The 27,989-nt window shown below is 39.7% G+C and overlaps 1 pseudogene; it reads right to left on the reverse strand.

Annotated features, from left to right (window-relative positions):
- LOC119260410 (protein CBFA2T1-like) overlaps window positions 1-12,525 on the reverse strand; it is a 55,445-nt pseudogene extending 42,920 nt beyond the window's left edge.
- Window positions 12,526-27,989: the final 15,464 nt, after the last annotated feature.

Here is a 27,989-nt window from a genome sequence, read left to right on the forward strand (position 1 = left end):
ATTCAGCAATTCAAAGTCTATTCTCCAAAATTGAGTATGATAACTTAAAATCAATCCCTTAGAGTGATTATTTTTTTAAAAGTACATTAAATCATTAGACAGATAGGTGCATGCCTCATTGGAAGAAACTGAATAACTATTTACAACTTTAAAAGCTAATAATGTGCAAAGACAATGAAGAATAACTCTGTGTTGCTTTGATTTATTTTGGCTTTTTTTTAATTCTTTTTTTTTTTAATATTTATTTATTTATTTATTTATACAAGCACTGGGTACAGTCAGAAGCACAGGAGGGTGAGAGAATTCACCAGAGCCAGAGTGGAGAACAGAAAAGGCAGACTGATGAAGTATACTGTTGAGGGGAGCAGTGGGCACGGCAGGAGAGGTCTGCGCGCCATGTGGGACCCTCGCTGATGGCCGGGGATCGAACCAGCGCTGCAGAGGCTGCGGGCAGCTTAGCAGCCCAGCGCTCAACAGCTGCGCCACCGGGGAGGCCCTATTTTGGCTTATTTTCTTGCTGATTCCTGTAGTTATGTGTGTAATTCAGGTTAAATGGAGGTTAAAAAAAGCACACTGTCAAATTTCAAGTTCTTTTGATTGTACAGTGAGATCTGGCTCCTACTGTCCTTTACCACTCTGCATTAGAATATATTTTGAGAGTGAATTTTACTCATTAGAAACCCCATGAACTGGTAGATTCTCAAATTGGACCTTTTAGATTATCTTTTCTAAGAAAATAGACCCAATGAGGGTGAATTGTCAAAGCATGTGGCATGTGGATGGAGGATGGGAAGAGCCAGAGCAGTTGAAATTAGCAGGAGGACAGGAAGCATCTGTTGGAATGTAGAGGAAAGACCTATAAAGGAAATGGGGCAACATCAAAAAGAGAAAAACTCAATCACACTCTTAATATTTATTCAGCCAGTCAGCCAACATGTATTGAGCAGCTGCTGTGTGCTAGCATTGTACCACGTTCTGTCGCAGCTCCATAGTTGTCAAAAACAGAATCTATCTTTATCAATTATAATTTTGAAGAAAAGACAGGAAGAGACATAATGATGATAACAGAGGGTAGAATGAAATAAAGATCAGGCAGTCATTCATTCTCTCATTTTCTCTGAAATCCACTCTGTGCAGGTTCCTATGCCCAACTCTCCCAAACTGCTTTAATAAAGGTTAATGACCAGCTGCTAAATCAAAGAGCCAGTTCTGTGTCCTCATCTGACATACTAGGAGCATTTATCAAAGATCATCATTCTCCCTGAAACACTGTCTACTCTTGGCTTCCAGGACAACATATTTTCTTGGCTTTCATCATTTTCTCTTAACTTGAATTCAAGTCAGTTTCCTGTTTGTGTACCTTCATGAGTTCATTTGCAGTAGTGGGCAGCTCTTATCTGAGGATTCAATTATTCAAAACACATTTGTATAGCTGTTGTATAAGTATTTCTCTGATTATTCTTCATATTCTTTATTGGCTCATCATCTTCTCTTAGATTTCTTGATGCTGGAGTGTCTCAGAACTTGACTGTCTTCTCTTCTCTAGCTATGCCCACCCCTTAAATTCTCTCACCTAGACTTATGACTCTAAATACCACCTTCTTTGCTGAAGACTCTCAAATTTATTTCCGCAGTCTCAAACTCTCTTCTGAGCTTGAGGTTCATATAGCCAGTTGGGTTCTTGACACCCCCTCTTGAAGATCTAATAAACATTTTTTAACAAACTGCCTATTAAATATTTCCTTAAAATGTTTTTATTGAAGTAATAGTGGCTTATACCATTACATAGGTTTTCACTATACATCATTAACAAAAAATATCAATAATCAAATCAACTACATTATGCTCATCACTAAAAGTCTAATTCCATTCTTCACCATACAATTGATGCTTTTTTTAAAAAGATGGAGCACTTGTGAGTTAGTATCATCCTTGTGTGTGGGGGGAGGGGTGCTAATCTCTGTATTGCTTTTTATTGCAATTTGGTATATGCACTGCCAAGGCTAACACAATAAACATATGCAACATGTTTATGTACTTCACTTTTTAATTTTCCATAGCACTTACTTTCTAACACACTACAGAGTTACAAACTTGCTATGTTTATCTCTCCCTGCTAGAATCTGTGCCCTATGAGGGAAGGGATCTTTGTCATCTTTTTTTTTTTTTTTTGAAGATTTATTTAGTTATTTATTTATGCCTGGAAGAACTGTGGTGGAGGCCAGAGGTGCAGGGATAGGGGGGTGAGAGGATTCACCAGAGACAGAGTAGGAAGCAGAACAGGTGGATCTACTGAAATGCACTGCTAAGGGGAGCAACCGGCAAGACAGAGACGGAAGAGGTCTGCTGTGCCATGTGGGTTAGCTCCCTGGGCAGAAAAATCAAACTCAGGCCATAGAGATGATAGTGCTAAGACTTAAACCCTACACCACCTAGGAAGCCCCCTCTTTGTCATCTTTATTCAGTGGTCTATTGCAAGCATGTAGAACACTGCCTGGCATGTTGCATATGCTTAATTAAATTTGTTGATTCAAAAGTTAATTCATTTAGCAAATATATACTTAGCATCTACTACACGCCAGGCACTGGGGTAGAGACTTGACATTCTGCAGTGATTAAGCAGATTTCACTTTATGTCCATGTGTAATGGGCGGAAGGACACTGAGCAGGTTTTCTATTATTCTATGCAGACAGGGTAAAGGAGGAGAGAGTCCTGGAGCCCTCAGTGGCTTTTGCAGGCTTTTATTGGGATTTACCGGGTACATGGCTAGCAGGCCTCCCAACCCCCAGCAAGTCTTCACTCTATCTGGGCTCTCTGGCATTATCTGGTGGCCCTATTCTCGTGGTGCTTCTGCTTCTGCTTCTCTGCTTCTACTGGCGTCCCCATGACGCCGCCCTTAAAAACCTAGTCTTAGCCCAGGTGAACCCCATCTACATATGCCCTCACCCTACTCCAGGTGCCCGCCATCAGGTATGCATTCGGGACCGCGGGGTTCCGTCATCTATCCTGATGGCGGGAGGGCAGAAAAGCCTGATACTTTTTACCGTACCCTACACCATGGAACGCACAGACAGCAAGGGTCATAGACACTAAGCAATAGTTGCAATGTGATGATTGTTAGAATGGAGGAGTAAAGGGTATTGTGAGAACATACACTGGGATTCTCCCTAAGAAAATTAAGGAAGTTCAAGCCTAGATTAAATATGAGGGGGGAACTAGCTAGCTAGTAGCAAGAACAAGGCATGTCCAGAAGGAAGGGTTCATTTATGGTTAAGATGAAGGAGGAAGACAGCATGATTCTATTTAAAAGTAAACTGAATTAACCAGGCAAAATGGTAGAAACTGAAAGAAGGGTGGAGGTGAGAGTGTGCTTGGCAAAGGGATCAGCAAACTTAAAACTAAGAGGCAGGAAAATGCAGTTTATAAGATTCAGTTTGCCTGGAGCATGGGGTTGACTTCTTAATGAAAACACTTGTAAAACAAAGGTATATCAGGACCAAAAGGTAGAGGAAGTCCTGGAAGACTCTTAAGCAGAATTGTAACTAGACCAAGCTGCACTTTAGAAAGATTTGATTTAGCTGCAGGGTATAGACAAAAAGAGCAGATGAAAGTCATGTAACAGTGTCTGTCAGGAAAGCTTGCCTGCTAAATCTTCTTTCAAAGCCCCAGGCAAAGACAGCATTTCTGTTGTAGAGGAGGAAATTTTTCCCTTTTTCCCTTCTAGGTTCTTTGGCTGATTTAATAATTTAATTGCCATCAGACAGATTAACAAAAGAAAAACAAATTTAACTTGTACCTATAGGAGCCCCAAGGATCTGAGGCTCAAAGAAGCAACCAAAGCAGATGGCTTTTATACCTTTTTGACAAGGAAACAATAAATTTGCGAAGAATTAACAAGACAAAGAGGTTTGGGCTTTGCAAAATAAATTAGTGAAGAAGAAACAAGGTTTGCTGCTACAAGTCTTCTTCTAAGTTCTCTATGGTGATAAGGATGCCATCTACACTCCCACTGCTTGGACAATTCTTTTCACAAAGGAGATTTATTTTCTACATTCATGGGGACAGAAGTCAAAGTATCCTTGCACCAGAAACTTTTAAAATAAATTTAATTCAAAATAATCACTACGCCAGAGGTGACATATTCTTCTCCCTCTAGCTCCCTCTGGCACTATGGGATAAAAGTCCAAAAATTCGTAATAATTAAATAATTAAAATCTGCAGGATAACAGAATGAACATAGAATTGCAATTCATTTATTCACTGTATACCTATACAACCACATCACTACATCAGTGACACCTGGGTTGAAAATTCCCAGCCTGGAATAGGAAGGACAGCTAGATATCTGTGTAATAGTCCAGGCACCAGGTTGTAACTAGGATAACAGTGGGACAGAAAGGAAATGGAAGGGACAGGGAGAGGAAGGGAGGATTAATTAATAAATCTTGCCTCATGATTTGATCCAATTATTCTCTTTGTACTAAGCTTTTTAAAAAAGCTTCCAGAGGAATAATTAAAGTCAACGGAAGAGGGATGATTCACAGAGCATCACAAAATGTAAAAATAAGTGAAAACTGATCCCTATTACATTGATTCTCCGACAAGCTAACCACAGGTTTTAATTTACAATTTGAATAATTTTTTCTAACGTAACTTCGAATATTCACCTTTTTCTGGTCTGAATTACGTATTAAATAGCAATGAGACTACTGAGTCACAAAACGGAAGACTGGGCTATGAGTAAATGAATTTTGGAAGTTTCAGCAACCATTCTAGATATACAAGATATACCTGAGTAATAACCACAAATTCAGAGTGATTTTTAATCCTGGTGGTATTAAATAATTGTGCAACTCTTGGCTTTTCTTTCAATATGCAAGTGGAGTTAAAAATAAATAAAACAAATATTTTTTTTTTTTTATAGAGGCATGTTTTTATTTATTTATTTATTATATTTGTTTGTTTTGTTTATACATGCACTGGGTACAGTCAGAAGCGCGGGAGGGTGAGAGAATTCACCAGAGCCAGAGCGGGGAGCAGAGCAGGCAGAAGGGCTGAAGTACACTGCTGAGGGGAGCAGCGGGTGGCAGGAGAGGTCTGCGCACCATGTGGGATCCTCCTCCGGTGGCCGGGGAGCAGCCGGGGATCGAACCGGCGCCGCAGAGGCCGCGGGCAGCTTCACAACCCAGCGCTCAACCGCTGCGCCACCGGGGAGGCCCTAAAACAAATATTTTTTAAAGTTTAGTTCTAAAACTAGTGTCCCAATGCTGTTTAAAGTTTCTTTTTCGGGGCCTCCATGGTGGCACAAGGAGTTAAGCACAGCATTGTGAAGCAATCCACAGCCTCTGCAGCACAAGTTCGATTCCCGGCCGGGCAGAGAGCAGCCCACATGGCGCAGCAGACCTCTCCTGACTCGCCCACTGCTCCCCTCAGCAGTGTTTCTCAGTCAGCCTGTTCTGTTCCCCACTCTGTCTCTGGTGGGTCCTCTCACCCTCCACACCTCTGGCCTGTACCCTAGTTATTGTATGTATAAATAAATAAACCTTTAAAAATAAATAAATTTCTTTTTTCAGATAAGCAATGTTTGATTTACAGCAGGGTTCTCAGAGATATTTAGGGGTGGCATGTTGTTTACCTAATCCCTTTCCTGTTTTTTCCTCCATGTTCAGTGGTACAACACAACTTGTAAGTCTAAACTGATACCCTAGCACCGATACAGGGCAGCAAGGGGCACTAAAACTGGCCAAGGACAGTGCCCAAATAGTTCACCAGTCACTGTCTGAGTTCTTCACTCGCACACACAACTGCAAGACCACTCCGGTTCAGAGAACAACAATAATGGAATTAATTTAACAAACCAGGGAAAACAAGGAGTCACTGAGGCCACAAAGGGCCATTTACCTCACCCCAAGCAGTGTCCAGGGTTTCCAAGTCCTAAAGCCAAAGGGCCCCACCGCTGGAAGCGGGGCTGCGCGCCGGAACAAGGCCACGCCCCCAAGATGGCGTCTCCGGCCCTGAGTCTGGAGCACGCGGCAGCCAGTCTATAGGCGGGGATCCAACTCAACGAAGGTAACAGAAGACACAACAGGAGATGCTCACCAGAGCTGCAGAGATCTACCAGCACTGCACCAGACAGTCAGCACTCAAAGCAGCAGCTGCAGCAGCTGAACAACCAGACAAACGGCTACACTCATGCAGCTCAGCGATGCGTCCAGCTGCGGGTCTTGCCTTTTCCTTCCAGGCTGTAGTAACAGCAGCAAAGCTGGAACAGTTTCAGAAGAGCTTTTCTTTTCTGAGGTTGGCTGTTGGAAGCCTCTGCACATCTCGCAGAGGCCCACAACAGCCTTCCAGAAGATGGGGGGACAGAAACGGCTGACACCGGAATGGATGAAGATCTGAAAATTCTAAAACCCCGAACACTAAATTCTGAACACTGAATCCTGGGGGCTGCTTCTGCAGTCCCTTATATTTCTTATCAGAGTCTCCACCCCCACCCCACCACATACACCTCCCCCGCCCACATACACCTCCCCCCACCACACGGAGACTTTGTTCTCATTTCCCCCAGGGCTATCTGTACTCACCAGCAACCCCCTCCAGGGGGCGCCACCTGTAACAGTCTTTGACTTTAGTCTCCTGTTACGGTACATTAATAAAAATCATCACACTTCATTTCCTAAGTTTTTTCTTTACGCTATTTGGATTCAATGAGAACTATCTCAATTATAAAATAAACTGTTTTAACAGAGGTGAATATATTTGAAATTTTAGAAAGCTGAATATTTATTGCCAATTTCTAAACACAATAGCTTGAAATCACGGATTGAAAAAAATAAGTGTGTGTGTCTGTGTGTGTGTGTCTGTGTGTCTTTTTTGTGCTTGAAACTTACTGAGGGCCCTGAGAATTTTTCCAAAATCATACAGTAGGCCTTGGGGAATGAATGGTCTTGAAACAGCATCTTCCACTATAATTGATAATTACTTATCTATGAGGACTGGACTTCAATCAATCTCAGTGGGACCTGGAAACAGAATACTGAAAGTAACAGACACTGTCTGGTATGTTTATTCTGTCCCTCTACCTATAACAGGGTGGTCCTAGCATGTCCATATTTAGAAAGGTGAACTTTTCTGCGCAATAAAACACCCCAGAACCCAGAGGGTCACCACACCACATACAGATTTCTCACTTTCCAGTCCACCGTTGTTTGTGACCCAATTACCAGAGGCTGGTTTTGGCTGAGGTCTTAGCCCTGTGTTTCTCTATCTGTATTTTTCACAGGCAAAAGTACAAGTGCAACACACTGAAGTTTCTTAAAACTTCTATTCAGAACTGGCACAGTTCCTTCCCTTCCCTCCATGTCTTGATGGTCAGAACAAGTCACAAAGCCTAGCCTAAAGTTAGTGAAGTGGGGACATATATTTTTCCTATATTGAACCAGGACAAGGGTGAAAAGGAGAGGACAAATTGTGAAAAAGTAGAACCCATCATTCTATTTCTCTAAAAAAAAAAATCTCTCCTTTCCCTAGGAACAGGGCTCTGGCAGAAATGGTTATCAGTGCTATGTGGACATAAAACTCAATTTTAAAAATCATTAACACAGTGATGATATGATACAGCTGTTGACTCCTGTCAAAGGAACATTCTCCCATCCTTCTGAATTCTTCTCCAGCTAGATGAGCAAAAAACAAAAATCAACATCAAACAGAGTAGTAGGAGGAAAAGATCAAATTTAATAATGTACACATAGAAAATTTGCATGACTATAAATCCCAAAGTAAATGGGATAAACTGGTGATTTATATCCCACAGTAAAGGGTTGAAGTATCAAGGAGAGATGAGGAGGTTTCATATGACAAATCTTGCCTCAAAATATTTGCCCTGCCTTAAGAGTTTACTTCTGGAGATGTTCCTAAATCCAGGTAATTTGTGTTCTTTCAGTAATGGCAACAGTTTCTCCCAAAGCTTACAGGTTCTTGTCTGACCTTAGATCCACATGCCAATATGACAAGTATTAGAAAAGTCCCACCTTAGACATACGGGAAGAAAAATCTGCCTAAACTTTTGGGGGGAGACTGATTCTACACAGTCTTACCATAGTATTTGAGGCCATGAACAGTAAAGCTTCCTTACTTTACTGCATGTAGCAGGGAGCCCTACCTGCTACACCCTACCTCTGGTGTCCACACCTGTGTCACCCCACCCTATGTAACTCCCTCCCCTTGAATTGGACTGAACTAAAGATGACTCTCTCTAGGACAAACACTCCTCTGATTTCCTTTACTCACACACAGTACTCCTAACACCAGATATGTGGGCTTTCCACACATCAAGCAATTTTCACCAGATAGGTGCCTAATAATTCAATTCTGACACTATCTTTCTGGAGTTAGGGTCAGATCACATAGGTTAATAACTCAGTTCCTTGACAAAACCAAAACGAAACAAGCCCTTGAAATAAGGCTACAGAACTGAGGCTACCAAATGGGGAAGAAGGATAGGAGTGGGAACAAAGCAGGAGGAGGGGCCCAGTGGCCTAAGGTAAAGAACTATGGACACTTTGATGGGGGGAGGCATGGTGACACACCTCTGAGAAGGTGTGGGCCTACTCCCTTACATCACATGTGGTGTGGTAAACCAATGTTTCCTCAATAAAGAAAAAAATACAATAGAAACCTATCCTAACACACTCAAACAAGAACTAATATTTAGTGAAATGGTACTTGGAAATAAAGGGATGAAAAATATATATATTTATATGTAATCAGGGTTAAGGACCAAATATTAGAACAAAAGATGTTCCTAAATGTTCTCATCACTTAGTAAATTAGAGGGGTTTTAGGAGCTTTATGTCAGGAATTGGGGATAAGGAGACCCAATGTATTTTTTTCAGTAATTTCACGGACTCCCTTCTAATAAATAAAAAATGGCAAAAAATGATGGGATGTCACTTCTGAGATTAGGTTACAAAGTCTCTCTCTCTTTGTCTCTGTCTCTCTACCTCCTATGCTGTCTTCCCCTTATCCTCTTCTCTCCCCTTATTCTGGGGAAAGCAACCTGCCATTTTCTAAGACTGATGTGGCAAAGAACAAAGTACAGTCATCCAACAACCACAGGGCTCCGCCATAGTTGGGTGAGGGACTTGGAAGCCTAGGAGAGGTTTGAGATGATAGTGACCCTGACCAAGACCTTGATTGCAGCCTTTTGAGAGACCCCAAGATAGAGGCACCAGCTAATCCACACCCCAATTCTGACCCACAGAATCTATGAGACAATAAATGTTTGTTTTTTCAAGCTCTAAGTTTTGTGATAATTTGTTATGTGGTAATTAATAACCAATACACCATAGGAAGACATGAATAATTAAATTTCTTGGTAATTTTCTGTCTTATTAAGATAAATACTATTATTAAAAAGTGATACTTGAATCGAAGGAAAAAAGAAAATCAGATATCTGAGCTGATGTATGTAAGATAAATTACAAAGAATGACATTAGTCTACCGGTAGCTGAACAGACCTAGAATAAATTTTGTTTTGTAATAGTGTAATGCCTTAAAGGATAAAAGAATAAGATTAAGAAAATTGCCAACATTCTTAGAGTTTAGCTACAATGCATCACATGTGAACTTTCATTTACATTTCATTTCTATTTATGCAGTCATTAAATTCTCCTGAAATTGAGTTCACAAGGGCTCCAGTCCTTAGGAGTCACTCTTCAGTTGCAAATTTATATATGACAGTTCAGTTGAATTAGTTTTAGGATTGCAGATATCACTTGTCTAACAAAGACTTCATCAACGATTACTAACAGCACTGTGCTCTTAGAAGTCACAGTGCACTTCTGTCTTGGAAAATATTGTTTCAAGGCCAAATCTGTGAAATGTCAAATGGTCCATTATCTAATGTTAGTAGACTATTACACAAAGCTTGACTATTTTTTGTCCCAGCAGAACATTTAGGACAATGACTTATTTAAAAAGAAAAAAACACACACACAAATGTTCAGATGAAAGTATTTCAAGGATAGACGGTTCCAACTATACAAAGGCAGGAGGCATGAAGGAGCCCACATGCTGCTCTAAACAATATGAACTCATACTAGAAACTTCTACAGCCATACAGTACAGGCATTGACCCTAGAAAATGATGGGGATCCAGGTAAAGGGGACCCACCCCCAAAAAAACAATGGTTTAATAGGGCCAAAGGCCAGGTTTCGTGTAACTCTGTATTACTTCATGTTCAGTTTCTCACATGACTGCAATTCTAATTCCTCTTCATGTTCCCTTTTTCATTCCTTTATTTCTCTCTGCTCACAGGATGCAACTGGCACATTGTTAGTATTGTCAAGGGAACAAATGAAAGAATGATAAAAGGAGCCGAAGTTCAGAGACTGGCATTGTAAATTGATGCGGTGTTCTAGATAGTAATCATTTCTCTTTTTAGAAATATGCAGCTCAGGTTTCCTCAATCATGCAGACTAAAAATTGAACTGTGAATATGAAGCTTTTTCTGAATAACACAGTATTCCACTATGTACATAAGGTCTTGCTGCCTTCCTTTTCTGTGCTGAAGACCATGCGTAAACTATGAATTAACCTCCTCTGGTAACTTTCTCCCTGTCCCATAATACTCCCATATCCTTACCTATTGGCAATTTCTTGTCAGAATTACCTCTGGGGAAAGTCATTCATATAAGAAAGTTACTTTTCTTTTTTTAAAAAAAAAGCAAAATCGGGGTCCTGATTCTATTCGTATGACAATGGCACTGTGCACTTCTCTGTAGGACTCATTCCTTTCCTAGCCCAATGTAACCCAGTATAATGAAAATAAAGTTTGAAATTAAATGGAAAAAAAAAGCAAAAAAAAGTTAAAGTACTCAGTGATGAGACCAGTCATGGCAATGACTATACAAAATCTGTAAGTTAAATATGCAACTATAACTCCTTAAATCTTATCAATATATAGCATTGCTATCATTAAGTAACTTTGGTAAAAGCAAAATAAAAGTGCTACATTGGGTGATATGTGAGGTCTCGTGCACAAAGTTATTTTCCATTTCCTGCACATAGCAATATCGGTAAGACTCCATGCCAGGGAAAAGAGTTTCCTTTGCCTAGAATGCTGCCTTTCCCACCCCCTCATTTACCTTACTGTCTCTGCTCCTATTTCTGGGTTTAATTATGGGATATCTTCTTAGTATCACTTGTGTCACACTGTCACTTAGCATCACTTAGACAATGACTGTTTACCTTATTTGTTTGTTGTTTTCTTGTCCATTATGCAGATGCTCAAGATGTTTCCATTTCTCTGCTCATTCTTTGACTGCTAGTCTGTGATCTAGCATTTCTTCCTGACGTGTGCCATGCAATCCCACAGATCTGCTTCTGTCGCTCGGGTGCTTGTGGCTGTGGTGGTGAACAATGGCCATTCCATCAAAATGGTAATGCTGAGGCAGAGGTGGGGTGGAGTGAGGGCATTGGGCCGGTAGGATAAGCTGGTTATTTTTTTTTTTGACTGCAGCTGGTCTGAGCTAATAGTTCATGGTCACTTGCTTGGATGCTCTGAGTACAAATGCTCTCTGCCAAAGCCATTCTTGCCGTTTCTGTTTGCATGAATCAGCAGCTCTGAGGAGTCAACGGGTGAGGTGGTGCTGGCATTGAGATGCAGCTGTTCGATCTGGGCAAGGTACTGGGCAGGATTCTTTTTGGTCAGCCTTGCACAAAGGAGAAGTTGACACTACAGCAGGGGCAGGTTGACCTTCAAAAACAAAAGGTCGTAGTGGGAGATTGGTAGCTTATTGCAGTTTGAAATGAAATTCTTCAGTTGTCAACGTAGAGTTCACTAGTCTGAGTACCAGGATGCAGACTCTTTCTCCTATCTCTGGTGAAATGTCATTTGCCAAACTGCTACAGGGTAGTAAGGAACCATTTCAACTTACTGAACTGCCTGGCACCATGGACTGGGGGCACCTGTTGATGAGCCAGAGAAGAAGAGGAAGGCCCATTACTAATGTCACTGGGCGGTGAGGGGGTGCTGTCAAAGCTGTGGGTGAATGCTGGTGGTGCAGCGGTTGAGCGCTGGGCTGTGAAGCTGCCCGCAGCCTCTGCAGCGCCGGTTCGATCCCCGGCCACCGGCGAGGGTCCCACATGGCACGCAGACCTCTCCTGCTGCCCGCTGCTCCCCTCAGCAGTGTACTTCGGTCCTTCTGCCTGCTCTGCTCCCCGTTCTGGCTCTGGTGAATTCTCTCACCCTCCCGCACTTCTGACTGTACCCAGTGCTTGTATAAATAAATAAAGAAATCTTTAAAAAAAAAAAAAAAAAGCTGTGGGTGAATGGCTGGTGTGATTAGTTAATGTTGTTGCTGTAAATGGACTGGTTCTAGGAGCACCTTGAGTTGTTGGGGCAGGTATCATCGTGGGAGGAGTCAGCCTAGATGGGATCGTCACAGCCACAGGTGAATCTGGCAGTGTGGAGTGTTTCTCAGTGGGATCAGGCATCCTTGGATCCAGGATCCACACAGAAAGTGACTCTCTCCTAAAAGCAAGTGTGATCAGGGCTCATGTCTCCTTTTCTGGAATCCTACCTGGATATTTGACCAGCTGTTACTCTAAATGCTTTAAGAAAGCATTTTTTTTTTTAGATGAGATTATCCTTTTTTCCTCTACAATGTGGTTGAGCCTTATCCAATCAGTTGAAAGTCTTAACAGAAAAATATTGATCTCTCCAGAAGAGGAGATTCTTTCAGTGGACCATCTTTGGACTTGCAACTCATTTTAGCACATGTGAAATAACACAAAATATGCATATTCTTTTTCTTCCCTCATCCCTAGCACAGAGCTCCTAAAATTCTTGTACTTTTTAAAGTAATAAGAACAAATGAAAATTTTATCTCTTTTTCTACTGTTTGATCTGCTGGCACCTTAAATTGGGACTTCAGGCCAACTAGGAAAGAATAAACTCCTCATGTTAGCTGCATCTGTTCCAGTAACCAAAAGAAACTGAGTCAGCTTTCCACCATTTTCCCCAAACTAAAAACAGTGAGTCCTTCTGATTGGCGATCTTGATCTGCCTTGAATCAAGATACTGTGTTTAAAGTATTGTGGAAGGAGAAAGAGCTTTTCTCTACAGAGCAAAGATAAGAAAATCAGAGATTTCCACCTGCTTGTTCTTAAAATTCTAATATTAGCCGTTTCTATTGTCATTAACTGCAATTAGTCTTCAACAGTAAACAAGTCCTTAACATATAATATGTGCATTAAAGTTATCAGTTCATATATGAAATCCTGTGGTTTTGTCCTTTTAAGATGTATATTCCTATTATTTTAGTATTGTTTTGTTATTTGTTTTTTGATCCCTATTCTCAACATTAATGTTTTTGAGGATTTTTCAGATGTCCTCATTATCAGCTTGTGGTTTACTTGTAGGATGAGAGAAGACTTTTCAAACCATTATTTTAATCATACATTTATGATATGAAATTTTTTCAGACCACATTTCATAAAGTGCAATTTTCATTACACTGCTTGCAAGATTTTGTATTTTAATACATTTTTTATATGTATGAGTTATTATTACAGTGTGTTTTCTATAGTTAAAGTCACAATTTACTAAACCAGGATTTAAAAGTGAATGTATTTTTTATTTCCAGTGTGTAAATATGCCAACAACTCAACTCACTATAGGAGTTCCCTTTCAACTTTTTTTTTTTTTGATACAAGTACGGGGTACAGTCAGAAGCACGTGAGGGTGAGAGAATCCACCAGAGCCAGAGCGGGGAACAGAACAGGCAGACGGGCAAAATACACTGCTGAGGGGAGCAGCAGGCATGGCAAGAGAGGTCTGTGCGCCATGTGTACCATCGCTGCAGCCCAGAGCTCCACCGCTGCGCCACCAGGGGAGGCCCTCCCTTTCAACTTAAACAAGTGTAAGTAACTGCCCCTGGGCAGTGGAATTTTAAGTTCCCATTAGGACCTGGGTGGGGGCAAATAGAAAGGAAACTGGTTACAGGGCCATTATTAGTCCTTATAAGCTTTCTCATAGTATTTAAATTTTTAACTATATATCACCTTAATGAAGAATAAAAATAAATTTAAAAGCAAAATCCAGATTAGTATTTATGTTGACCTTTTTTTTTTTTTTTCATGAATTACAGTTTCAAAGGGCGACAGTAAGGACTTTTGTGCTGAGTCAGTCATGTAAATTGACCAACCCACCTAATATTTTTAAATGAACTGGACGCAGTTTCATCCTTTGATGACCCCTTGGGAGAGGAGGATCATATTAGTAATTCCTTGAGAAAATAAACATTGAATTTAAAAAAGAAACCAGGGCCTCCCTGGTGGCACAAGGGATTAAGACACAACCTATGAAGCTATCTGTAGCCACTGCAGCACAGGTTCCATTCCTGGCCAGCGAGCTACCCACATGGTGCAGCAGACCTCTCCTGTCTGGCCCACTGCTCCCCTCAGCAGTGTGTTTCAGTCAATCTGCCTGTTCTGTTCCCCACTCTATCTCTGGTGAATCCTCTCACTGCCCACACCTCTGGCCTGTACCCCAGTTCTTGATGCATAAATAAATGAATCTTAAAATCTTAAAATTAAAAATTTTAATTTCTATGGCAAAAGAACTTCAAGGGGTGGTAATGTCAATCATTTACTTAGACATGCTTGTGACCTTGATCACCTAAAAGGTGTGAAGACAGCCAGGGTGTTGCTGACCTTCTCACTATCTCCTCACCTCCTTCCCCTTTTCCTGCCTCCATCTGCGCCCCCCCCCCCTTCTCCTGTTCCTTCTCTCTTGTATCCTCTCTCCTGTGTAGCTTTCACTGGCACTAGCCATAATACCACCTGAAAGATTTCTCTTTTCCTATATATCTCTTTGGATAATTAGGTAGTGAGTGAAAAAGTAAAGACAAAAACTGCTTAAACAAAAACATTTTTTTAAAAAAATCATCAAGACATATATATATATATTTATATATATATATATATATATATATATATATATATATTACTTGTATGAGATTACTGATTTGGGTGGGAGTATCAGTGATGCCCAATAACAAAAGATTTGATACCCATGATTTTAAAAAATGCACAGAAATATTTTTCAGCAGGCACTGATTGATGAATAACATAGTTTAAGAGCTTAAATGGACAGACATGCAGACTTTCCACTCACTGCTCTTCTGAGCACTGCGCTTCTGGGTGAGAACTTCATCACTGGCGGTAGAATGTTTTCCACTTAAAGATCTTTCAGGTGGAAATAGAGACTTCAGATCTCTACTCTTGAATTTCCAAAACTGGTTGTGCTATTATGTCATCTAAACAATGACTCAGTCTTTGTTCTATCTTACAGAGACCAAATTTCCCAAATGTTTTAAATGTTAGCATTTAATTATTGCAATTCTCGAGAAACATTTTAATCAGGGAAGTTTTAGACTTTTTGAATGGTAAGCCACATGCTATTCTTTGTGTTTGATAGAATTAAATAATGTTCATACTAGAAGGAGAATGATGATGGGGAAATTTTATTTTAATTTCAATTTAGAAATTTAGCATTCAAAATAACATTATTTGATGTTTTATTTCTCTCTTCCTCCCTTCCTGTTTCTGTTAATTCTGGAATTTATACAATGATTAGAATCTCATTCATCCTTCTTCCTCTCTCTCCTGCTCCATATTTTGGTTCAGCATCACATTAATCTTGTTGCTCCCCCTACTCCAAGCTGGTATAGTGGGCTTGCTTATACTTGCAAGTGAGCTTGTGTTTGGCTGAACAACCAGGTCTCTGCTTTCTTCCTTGTAGGCCTAATGTACCCAATTTCAGAATAGATAGCTATAGAAAAACTATGACAACTCTGGTAATCAAGGAGGTGGATGTTGCTAAGCAACAGAGAAGAAAGCAGGAAGCCTTGTGCTTGGGTCTTGACAGTGTATGAGGAATAAAGAAGCCCTGCCAATCATTCCTAATCCTCAGGGGCCCAGTGTAAGGTGCAGGTGCTGATTGGCCCAGAGTGTGCAGACTCAGCATTAGCATCTGGGATTCTCCCTGGGGCCCTCATTTGGCAGCTCATCACCACCCTCTCCCCTCATGCCTCATATCCTGACAATGGGGCTCTTGTGCCTCAGCAAGCATCTCTTCTCTCAATATGTTCTTCTTCCTCCTCCTGGTACATTTAAGTTCCTATGACAAAGCTTCTCATTGTTCCCAGTTGAAGACTATTTCCTTTTTTATTTTTTAGCTAAGGAATTTGAATTTGTGTTTCATTTTTTAATTTTTTTAGACTTTTTTAATTTAAATTTTATTTATATATTCCCCATACAATTACAACCCCCTTATTTTGACCCCAAGCCCTCCTTTCCCCGCCCCCCAACCCCACAGAGTGTCTCTGGTTCATAGTTGTTTGTTGATTTTCATATTTTCATTCTTACAGTTATTCTTTTTCCTGGTCCCTTATTTAAGTTTTCTAGATTCTTGCTATGAGTGAGACCATCCAGTATTTTTCTTTTTCTTTCTGGCTTATTTCGCTGAGCATGATCCCTTCCAGCGCCATCCATGTTGCTGCAAATTGCATGTGTTTAACTTTTTTGAATGCTGAGTAATATTCCATGGTGTATATGTACCACATCTTCTTGATCCAGTCATCTATTTTTGGGCATTTGGGTTGTTTCCAAAGCTTAGCTATTGTAAATAGTGCTGCTATAAACATAGGGGTGCAGGTGCTCTTTGGAATTGATGTTTCTGTGTCCTTTGGGTAAATACCTAGGAGTGGAATTGCTGGATCATATGGAAGCTCTATGTTTAGTAGGTCCAGAAATCTCCACACAGCTCTCCATAGTGGTTGGACCCGTTTGCACTCCCACCAGCAGTGCAGGAGAGTTCCTTTTTCTCCACAACCCTCGCCAACATTTGTTGTTGCTAGTTTTTTTAATATGTGCCATTCTCACTGGTGTAAGATGGTATCTCATGGTAGTTTTGATTTGCATTTCCCTGATTACAAGTGATGTTGAACATTTTTCATATGCCTGTTGGCCATTTGCATTTCCTCTTCAGAGAAGTTTCCTTTTAGCTCTTCTGCCCATTTTTTGACTGGATTATTTTCTTTGTTTTTGTTGAGTTTCATCAGCTCTTTGTAGATTTTTGTGATCAGTCCTTTATCATTAGTGTTGTGTGCAAAAATAATGTTCCAGTTGGTGGGGTTTCTCTTAGTTTTTTTATTGTCTCTTTTGCTGTGCAGAAGCTCTTTAATTTGATGTAGTCCCAGCTGTTTATCTTTGCCTTCACTATCACTGCTTTGGGTGATGTGTCTGTAAAGATGTCTTTGATGTGCATATCACGTAGTGTTTCACCTATATTTCCTTCTATGTATTTTATGGTTTCAGGTCTTATATCTAGTTCTTTAATCCATTTTGAGTTGGATTTTGTGCATGGCGTTAGGTAGTAGTCAAGCTTCATTCTTTTGCATGTAGTGACCCAGTTTTCCCAGCACCATTTATTGAACAAACTTTCTTTGCTCCAATGCATAGTCTTTGCTCCTTTGTCAAAGATTAGTTGACCATAAATCTGCGGGTTTATTTATGGATTTTCTATTCGATTCCATTGGTCTGTGTGTCTGTTCTTGTTCCAATACCATGCAGTTTTGATGATTATGGCTTTGTAGTAGAGTTTGAAGTCTGGGAGTGTGATGCCTCCATTCCCTTCTTTTTTTTTCAGGAGAGCTTTGGCTATTCGGGGTTTTTGGTGATTCCATATGAATTTCATCAATAATTGTTCTATTTCTTTGAAGAATGACATTGAAATTTTTATTAGAATAGCATTGAATCTGTATATTGCTTTTGGTAGGATGGCCATTTTAATAATGTTTATTCTTCCAATCCATGAGCAGGGGATGTCTTTCCATTTCTTTGTGTCTTCTTCTATTTCTTTTAACAGTGTTTTATAGTTTTCTTTGTACAGGTCCTTTACCTCTTTTGTTAGATTTATTCCCAAGTATTTGATTTTTTTTTGTTTTGATAATAAAAGGGATTTTTTTTTATTTCTTCTTCAGATTTATTGTTTGTGTATAGGAAGGCTACTGATTTTTGCATGTTGATTTTGTATCCTTGTACTTTACTGAACTGATTGATGAGTTGAATTAGTTTTTCTGTGGAGTTTTTGGGGTTCTCCATGTATAATATCATATCATCTGCAAATAGTGATAGTTTGACTTCTTATTTTCCTATTTGGATTCCTTGTATGTCTTTCTCTTGTCTTATTGCTCTGGCTAGGACTTCCAGTATTATATTGAAAAGCAGTGGTGAGAGTGGACATCCTTGTCTTGTTCCAGATCTTAATGGGAATGCTTTCAGCGTTTTGCCATTGTTAATGATACTGGCTGTTGGCTTGTCATATATGGCCTTTATGATGTTGAGGTATGTTCCTTGAATCCCGAGAATTTCAAGGGCTTTTATCATGAATGGGTGTTGCACTTTATCAAAAGCTTTCTCGGCATCTATTGATATTATCGTATAGTTTTTATATTTCTTTTTGTTGATGTGTTGGATAACGTTGATTGATTTTCGGATGTTGAACCATCCTTGTGTCCCTGGAATGAATCCTACTTGGTCGTGGTGAATTATCTTATGGACACATTGTTGGATTCTGATAGCTAAAATTTTATTGAGGATTTTTACATCAGTGTTCATTAGGGAGATTGGCCTGTAGTTTTCCTTTTTTGTGTTGTCCTTGTTCAGTTTTGGTATAAGTGTAATGTTGGCTCATAGAACGTGTTTGGTATTATCCCTTCCTTCTCAATTTTTTGGAAGAGTTTGTGAAGGATAGGCACTAATTCGTCTCTGAATGTTTGGTAGAATTCATTTGTAAATCCATCAGGTCCTGGGATTTTGTTTTTGGGGAGGTTTTTGATTACCATTTCAATTTCGCTGCTTGTAATTGGTCGGTTTAGGTGTTCTATTTCTTCTTTATCTAGCTTTGGGTGATTGTAGAGTTGTAGGAATTTGTCCATCTCCTCTAGATTGTTGAACTTGTTTCCATATAACTGTTCATAGTAGCTTCTGATTATTCTTTTGATTTCTGCTGTGTCCGTTGTGATTTCTTCTCTTTCATTTATGATCCTGTTTATTTGTGCTCTCTCTCTTTTTTCCTTTGTGAGCCTGGCTAGGGGTTTGTCTATTTTACTTATTTTTTTGAAGAACCAGCTCTTGGTTTCATTGATCTTTTGTATTGTTTTTTTAGTTTCAATTTCATTTATTTCTGCTTTGGTTTTTTGTTATTTCTTTTCTTCTACTGGTTTGGGTTTTTTTTGTTGTTGTTCTTTTTCTAGATCTTTGAGCTTTGGGATTAGGTTTCTTTCTTTGAGTTCTTTCTTGTTTATTGATGTGAGCTTCTATTGCTATATATTTTCCTCTTATTACTGCTTTTGCTGCATCCCATACATTTAGGAAATTGGTGTCCTCCTTGTCATTCAATTCAAAGAATTTTTTAAATTTTTCTTTGATCTCCTCATTAGTCCAGTGATCTTCCAGTAGTGTGGTTTTCAATCTCCATGAGGTAGGAGAGTTCCTTGCCTTCTTTTTATGGTTTATTGATGCCTTTGTGGTCAGAAAATATGGTTGGTATGATTTCAATCTTGGTGTATCTGTTGATGTTTGTCTTGGGTCCCAGTATGTGATCGATCCTGGAGAATGATCCATGTGCGCTTGAGAAAAATGTGTACTCAGAATTTTTTGGGTTTAGTGTTCTGTAGATGTCTTTTAAGCCCAAGCGCTCTAGATCCTTATTTACAGCTTTAGAGTCTTTACTTTTTTTTTGTCTCGTTCATCTATCCATTGTGGATAGTGGTGTGTTGAAGTCTCCCACTACGTATGTGTTTTCTCTGATGTCTGTTTTCAAAGATGACAATAGTTGTCTGATATATTTTGGTGCTCCTTCGTTTGGTGAATATATGTTAATGAGTGTTATTTCTTCTTGAAGTATTGTCCCCTTGATCATAATGTAGTGACCGTTGGGGTATCTTTTTACCTTTTTGAGTTTGAAATCTGTTTTATCTAATATAAGTATATCTATTCCTGCTTTCTTTTTTGGTCCATTTGCTTGTAGGATTGTTTTCCATCCTTTAACTTTGGGTCTATTTTTATCTTTTGTAGCTAAATGTGTTTCCTGGAGACAGCAAAAGGTTGGGTTTTGTTTCTTAATCCAGCCTGCGACTCTTTGTCTTTTTATTGAAGAGTTTAGTCCATTTACATTTAGAGTTAATATTGATATGTTAGCATCTGTATTTGCCATCGTGTTTGTCTTTCCTCTGATTTTATTTATTTATTCTTTTAATAACTTTTTTTTTTGGCCTACTTTCATTGTTATTCGTCCCTCTGAGGTTCTGGCTTTAGGACTCCTTGTAGTATTTTTTGGAGTGGGAGTTTAGTTGTAATGAAATTCCAGAGGTTCTGTTTGTCTGGGAAGGTCCTTATTCTTTCTTCATAGAAGAAGGAGAGCTTTGCAGGATAGAGTATTCTTGGTTGGCATCTGTTTTCTTGGAGTCTGTTGACTATGTCCCTCCACTCTCTCCTTGCCCGTAGTGTTTCTTCGGAGAAGTCTGATGTCAGCCTGATTGGTTTTCCTTTGAATGTTATCTGTTTCTTCCCTCTTGTCAGCTTCATTATTTTTTCCTTGTCTTGGATTCTTGGGAGCTTTACTATTATGTGTCTTGCTGTATTTTTCCTTTCGTCATGGAAGTTTGGTGTTCTTCTTGCTTCTTGTATATCAATTTTCAGCTCCTTCTTCACGTTTGGGAAGTTCTCTTCAATTATCTCCTGGAATATTTTCTCTGTTCCCACATCTCTCTCCTCTCCTTCTGGGATTTCTATAACTCTTATATTTCCTTTCCTCATGGAGTCAGATAGTTCCCAAAGTATTTCTTCATTCTTTTTCCTTCGTACTTCTCTTTCCTTTTCTGTTTTGGTTCTTTTTATTTCTGTGTCTTCAAGAGTACTTATTCGTTCTTCCATTTCATCTATTCTGCTTTCATTGCTTTTCCCAGAGTTCTTTAGTGCCTCCATTGATTCTTTGATCTCCTGCATTTCTTTTACTTCCCTCTTTAGGGACTCAATTTCATTCTTCTGAGCGTTGTTTTCCTTAATGACTTCCATCAGTTTTTCATCATGGCAATTTTAAATTCTTTTTCTGGAAGGCTCAGAATTTCTTCCAAGTCACTGTAGTTGCAAGCTGGTGGATTTTTTTTTTTTTTTTTTGTGGTGTGTCTTTTTTCTGAGGCATTGCTACTTTCTTATAGTTTTTCTTTTCCCTGCTGGCTCTCTTCTAATTTGCCTTATGCGTTGGGACACTGTGCTGCTGGTACTGACTGGCATCTTTTTGGTGTGTTTTTTCGGGAGTTTCAGAAACTGGCACTCCAAACGAGTCAAAAATTGTTATGCCAGAAGTCTAGTGAGGCAGTGGTACTTTGAATATGTTAATGGTCACTGTCACAGAATCTCTCCTCCTTCTGTATTTAGTTACAAATGTGTGTCTTGAAGTCCCACAGACTTCCCTGGAGGTTGGGCAGCTGGATTGCACTCTGGGTTCCAAATCTCTGGATCCTCCTTTGGGCTCCGACTTCCTGCCAGGTGGGACTGGGCTTGTGGGGGCCTTCAGCTCACCTCTGACTGCGCAGGGAACCTTCTCCCTCTGGCTCCTGGGGAGCCTTCTGCCAGATTCAAGCAGTCTTTATTGAAGAAAGGTCCCTGTTCTAAAATGGCGCTTTGGAGACAGGCAAACTCTTCTGCACACCCTGTTTGCCCCGGCTGTGGGTACCCGCTCCCTGTCTGGGTTTGGACTGCTGGCCAGAAGGGTCCTGGCATGGGCAAACTTCCCAGCTCACCTCTGGCTCGTCCAGGAGCCTTCTGCCAGTTTCAAGCAGTCTTTATTGGAGAAAGGTCCCTGTTCTAAAATGCCGATGCGGGGACGTGCTCCCCTGCGTGCCTGGTCTGCCCTGGCCTTGGGTGCCCACTCCCCATCTGGGCTCGGACTGCTGGTCAGAAGGGGCCTGGCCTGGGGGATCTTCCCAGCTCACTTCTGGCTCCTCTGGGAACCTTCTGCTGGTTTCAAGCAGTCTTTACTGAAGAAAGGTCCCTATTCTATCTAAAAAGGCTATTCAGATACAGGCACACTCTTCCGCGCACCCGGTCTGCCCCGGTGGTAGGTTCCCGCTCCCCCTCTGGGTTCGGACTGCTGGCCAGAAGGGGCCTGGCCTAGGCGAACTTCCCAGCTCACCTCTGACTCCTCTGGGAGCCTTCTGCCGGTTTCTTGAAGACTATTTTCATTCTCGAAATGCTCTTCAAGTTTCTTGGCTTAAGCTCTGCCCGAGAGAGAGATGCCTCAGTAATAACAACTGCACCTTTCCAGCTGTCATTATTTCCTGTCATAGCTTCACCACCACTAAGTCCCCAACTATGGGGATTCCTATGAATATTGGACATAGGTCTGTGACTGACAGTGAACATTTCCTACATCCTTCCTGCCCTGTCTGACTTGGTCCTCACTCCTACTTCCAACTGAGACCCTTTCTCCACACACATTCCAAGTCCCAGCATCGATGCCTCCTTAATAAATCTCAAGGTGTGATGTTACTGTCTATTTATGCCTTGCTTTGATGTCCTTATTTGAACCTTAGTTCTGAACATAGAGACCCACACTGGTGCTTTGGACATAGGCTAGGACACACGGTCCAGACAATGTACAAAGCATCAGAGGGTTTCTAATTTATGAATGGTTTTGTTCCCCAGAAAAGTTTATTCCTAAGACAATAATTTACAGGAACAAACATTTCAGAGTTGACATTATAAATTGTAGTTGGGCTCTCATGTCAGTGTTCAAAAAATCTGTTTTAGACAAAATTCACCAGAGGTATCAGAATCCAGTGTTATTTCAACTCTGACAAAAATTATTTATGTGAAGAAATGGAATTGGGGTATTAATTAGAAATTCTAGCATCAAGACCCTGAGCTCCTGTAGATGAAAAAAAGATATTAGATGGTTTCTGACAAGGGCAGGTAGAATCAAAAAGGCATGGTTGGGATGTAAAGAGTTAACATCAGCTGGAGTAGGCATGGGAGAGTTCAAAGAAAATTGACTTAGTTATTGCTATAGAAGCTGAGGAATGGGGAGGCCAGCTGGGGAAGGGAAGGTAGAAAAGACACTGTCTGTTGAGAAGCCTCATGCCTGAGTAGTCAATATCATTGGTAAACAAGAGACAGCAAATAACACAACCCAGGATGGCCACAGGGGAATTTGGTGTATCAAATCTGAGACAACAGGACCAACCAGGGTCAGGACTAACATTACAAAGAAATGAGCTGTAAGGTGTGGTCACAGCCTGTGAAGAAATCATTCCCCATTTTCCATCGCCATATAATTGCAGTCTGGGGGACTGAGGATATTTGAACTAAATAGATTGACAAAGGATCTTTTACTTTCCAGGGAATTTTATCTTAAGATCAACAGAAAAGAGGTGTTCTTAGAATACCTGAAAGAAAAAAATACAAAAAGTCAGGGAATATGTGTTAGCACCTTCTTCCAGTAATTTTGGAATAGAGAAGACTATTTTGCAGCAGAGAAGAATTAATTCATTTGTTCACTCATTCATTCATTCCTTCAGTGGGAAGCAGGGAAAGAAAGAGACATGAAGGAAAGAGCTTATTTTGGACTAAATAGGAGAAAACACAGGTTGCAGAGAAAACCAGTGGTTTGGAAATGAGTGTTATATTCAGCGAGGGGATAGTTTAGTTGTGATGATTAATTGGACACAACTTGGAGTCAGAACCTAAGGATAGATGTTGGCTGTTTGGGTATCTGCCCATCTGCCCAGGGTTTCCACTCTCACCATTCAAGGGACTTTTTCTTGTCTTGTTTTTTGCAGCAGACCTAAGAGAACGTCCACAGATAATTTCTGAGGATTAGTAGTTGCTGGTTTTCTACATGTACATATGAGAAATTAACCATCTACTTTGAATAACAAGTAATGTGGAGAGGAGAACACCCTGAGACAGAATCCCTATCAATCTGTACTCAGATAAGTACCTTGTATAACATTATGTACAGTCAAGTATCCAGTTCATACTTCATGGTTTAACTGATGAGTTCTGTCTTACAAAAATCCAATTTTTTTTTGGTCCAGGTCAAAGACTCATCACCATATGCGTTCTACACAATAACATGTTCTATTGACAAAACCACAGAACAATCATATAATCAGTGGTGAACACTGCCATATCCCACAAAAATGAAGTTAAATTGTAATTAACAAACTCAATGACTCAAGTGGAATATAATATTTCTAATTTTGTGTGATTTAAGAATACTACAAAGGCAATCACTTTTATTTCTCTAAATTGATAGTATTCACAAAATTGCTGTTAAATGCGATTCCACAGTACTTTTGACTAATATTGCAAGACAACACAAGAGAAAAATTATCTGTTTCATGTTTCCACAAATTCAAGACAATGAGATGTATTATTTCAGTTCACCTTCCCACCCCATGCATCTCTTTCTAACGATACATAAACACAAAAAGGAATATTGAATTTTCTATGCCCCAAAGATGTATTATCAGAATTTGTTTTCCAAAACCTAGGTGAAAAGCAAAGTCATCCAGAAAAGTAGAGTACCTTGGTGGAGAGACAGGAGGATGAGTTGACCCTACATTGGAATAAGGCTGTTCCAAAGCATCCCCATATTGCCAATAGGAAGAACATGGCTATTTTCCTGATGTGGAGTACATGAAAGTCCCAGTTGTCTGTGATGGACAGACCTGCCACCTTTAAGCAGACCGCATGCCTGAGAGCAGGGGCATCTCCAATAGACTCTATCAGAAGAAGGGCAGAGCATTTGACACTAAGAGCCGATTTTGTTTTTAACATCCTTACCTCCATACTCATTTTTAGAATTAATCACATAATAGTCTGCTGATTCATCCCCTAGTTTTAAAACAATTAACTTAAAATATACAGTTTCATATAGAAATTAAAATGCATTGATCGGTGGATGGCCCAAGGCTTTTTTCCTTTCATTTTTTTCCATTTTTATTGAGGTAACATTGCTTTACAGCACTGTACATGTTTTAGGGTTGTGGAGTCACACCTCTTCTGATTTATGTTATTATACCAAGAGCACCACTTTAGCACCAATAATCCTCCACCAGAGTCCATTGAGGCCCCTTCACCCTTAGTTCCTACAACCCTCCTCCACATTTAATAGCCTCAGTTCTACATTCAGATTTGAAGGGCTCATTTTAGGTTTTTTTTTTTTCCCCTTTCCTTTGTTTCTCTCTATTCCACATGAGTGAAATCATTCAAAATCTGCTTTTCTCCTTCTGACCTATTTCACTTACTATCATCCCCACCATGTTGTCACAAATGGCAAGATTTCATCTTTTTTTTTATAGCTGAATAGTATTCCACTGTGTGTATACCACATCTTAATGTACTCGTCTGTTATTAAGCACTTCCATTGTTTCCATACCTGGGCTATTTGATATCGTCTGGAATGAACATAGAAGTACATCTTTCCTTTCAAATAAGTGTTTTTGCATTAGTGATATTGAGGAGTAGAATTGCTGGATCATATGGCAGATCTATTTTAAACATTTAGAGAATCCTCCATACTGTTTTCCACAGGAGCGGTACCAGTCCACCTTCCCACCAATTGCGTCTCAGGGTTCCTGTTTCTCCACACTTCAATAACAATTATAGTTTCTGGCCTTTTTGATGTGGGCTATTTTCTCAGATGTGAGGTGGTTTCTAATTGTGGTTTTATTTGCACTTCCATGATAATAAGGGAAATGAACATTTTTCATGTACCTGTTGGCCATCTGTATGTCTATTTAGCTTTTCTGTCCATAGAAATAACATCAGGTCATGGCTTCACTCATTTCAAGAGGTATATTCAATTGTGGTGAAAATTGGAAACTATTTTAACCTTTTAGGGAGCAGATTTGGAATATGTTTCTGTATGCAGGCTTGTACTACACTTAAAAAGGTTTTCTTATGGTGAGTTAATTTTACTCTACCCTCTCTCCAGCTCTATTCCCACATTTCCAAATACTTAGATATTTATGCCTCACTGGGTTAGTCATTACCACTCTGTGCGTCAGTTTACCATTAGCCTACAGTGTTCCTTGAGAGACTTTTTCCTAATGTTTGCTCTACCCAGCACCCTGCTCATTAAATATTTGAACAGCAACAATAGATATTAAAATGCATTATCCAAGCAAAAATATTATGCATCACAGTTTGCACTCTGATTCACTGTTTCAAATTTCAAACAAAAATAAAAATTCCAAGTGCTCTATAGAATGGGAGAGTTGAAGTCCTCAAGTTCTATTTATTCATCTGTATTACCGGCATATTATTTTTACTTTTTGAACCTACTGTTTCAATACAGATATATGTAGTACCTTAGGGATTCACTCAAATGATTCCTAATCTTTAGGAATTTGTAACTGAACAAATATGTATGACCAGAGTAGAGATGGGTGGGGGAGCAGATGGAACTAGGTAACTCATGGTTCTTCTAATTAAAGTCCAGGTAGAATGAGCTATTTATTAAATGTGCTGATTTTTAGCTTCCACATGTTATTTAACTCAGCAGTCTTCACTGCAACTATTTAGATTTTATAACCACAAAAGATTTTTTCCAGTATTTTATTACTGACATTGTTTAAAATTGTCAGTACATGATGATAAAAAAAGGCAGAGCAACTTTTTAATCAGCCTTATTATTGTTCTTAATTACTTATAAAAATATACCCCTTATTGGGGCAGACTGGGGCAGACTGCTCCCACCAGCCCACTCTGGATACCCACAAATTGTTTTGTATTGTGGGCCTTTTTGACTACTAGGACAAGAGGTATAGATTTCTCCCCAAATATAACTGAGATTGAAATTCCTGCCAGTTGGATTGGTGTTTGGTATCAGATCTCATTCTATTTTCAGATCTCATTCTAAGTACATCCATATCATTTATACATAAAATAATACTAATATTGCTCTAATACAATAACATAATGGTGTATTACATGCTTGGACATTTGTTTTATTCTAAATAAAAAAAAAACCCTAAACATCCTTAAGTAGGACTTATTGGAAAAATATGGGAAGAGATGATAAAATTTTCAGAAAACTATAAAATAAGTCAAACATAGAACTTAGTGACAATTTTTTTCTAGATCATACTCTAACTAGAAAATCTCCAAAAGTATGGTAAAAAAAATTATATTTTCCTTCTCCAGTTTGGTAGTCACTAAAGTGTTTCTGGTTTGAAAATTACTCAGCCTGTGTTTTCCTAGGTGCATCATTCTAGGAGTAAAATGGTGTTGTATAAATAGTAATTAACAGCATTTCTTTGCTTCGCTACTACCCATTATTGCAGCACTTCCAATCACTTTTCATTTTCCTAATTACCTGCTTTTATATATAGGTGAATTCAGAGGGGCAGCTAATTTTTGCAAACAAACTCTCTCAGCCTCCATGAACTCAGAGATCTCTAATGCCCCCAAGAGCCTTGAAGGCCACCTATACTGTCATAATGATTCTCTGGCTGCAAGGCCACCTCCACAAAGCTGTCACCACCATTACAACAGCCCCTGTACTGGGGCTGTGGCTCAGCTGAGGCTTGAGTTGTGAGAGCCCGCACACTTCTTGGGGATTGGTAGCAGCACTTGAAATTACAACCCAAGTTAAGGACGTGGACACTTACATCCAGGAGAACAAGGAAAGAAGAGTTCCCTGAGAAGCATGAAAAAGCTGAGATAGTCAAGAGAGTCTCAGAACCCAGTGTATAAAAAACAAGATCACCCGTCCTGGAGGTACCCAAGCTTTCAGGCCAGCAGAGCCCATTCCCTGTCCTGATTCCTAGAACCACATAACCTAGCAAAGAGAGAGTCAGAACCTTTGAGTAAATGCTGGTTTAGACTCATTACTACAGCAATTC

The sequence above is a fragment of the Talpa occidentalis genome, unplaced genomic scaffold (assembly GCF_014898055.3).
Source record: "Talpa occidentalis isolate TD23 unplaced genomic scaffold, MPIMG_talOcc4v2.1 talOcc4.6, whole genome shotgun sequence".
Lineage (NCBI taxonomy): Eukaryota > Metazoa > Chordata > Mammalia > Eulipotyphla > Talpidae > Talpa > Talpa occidentalis.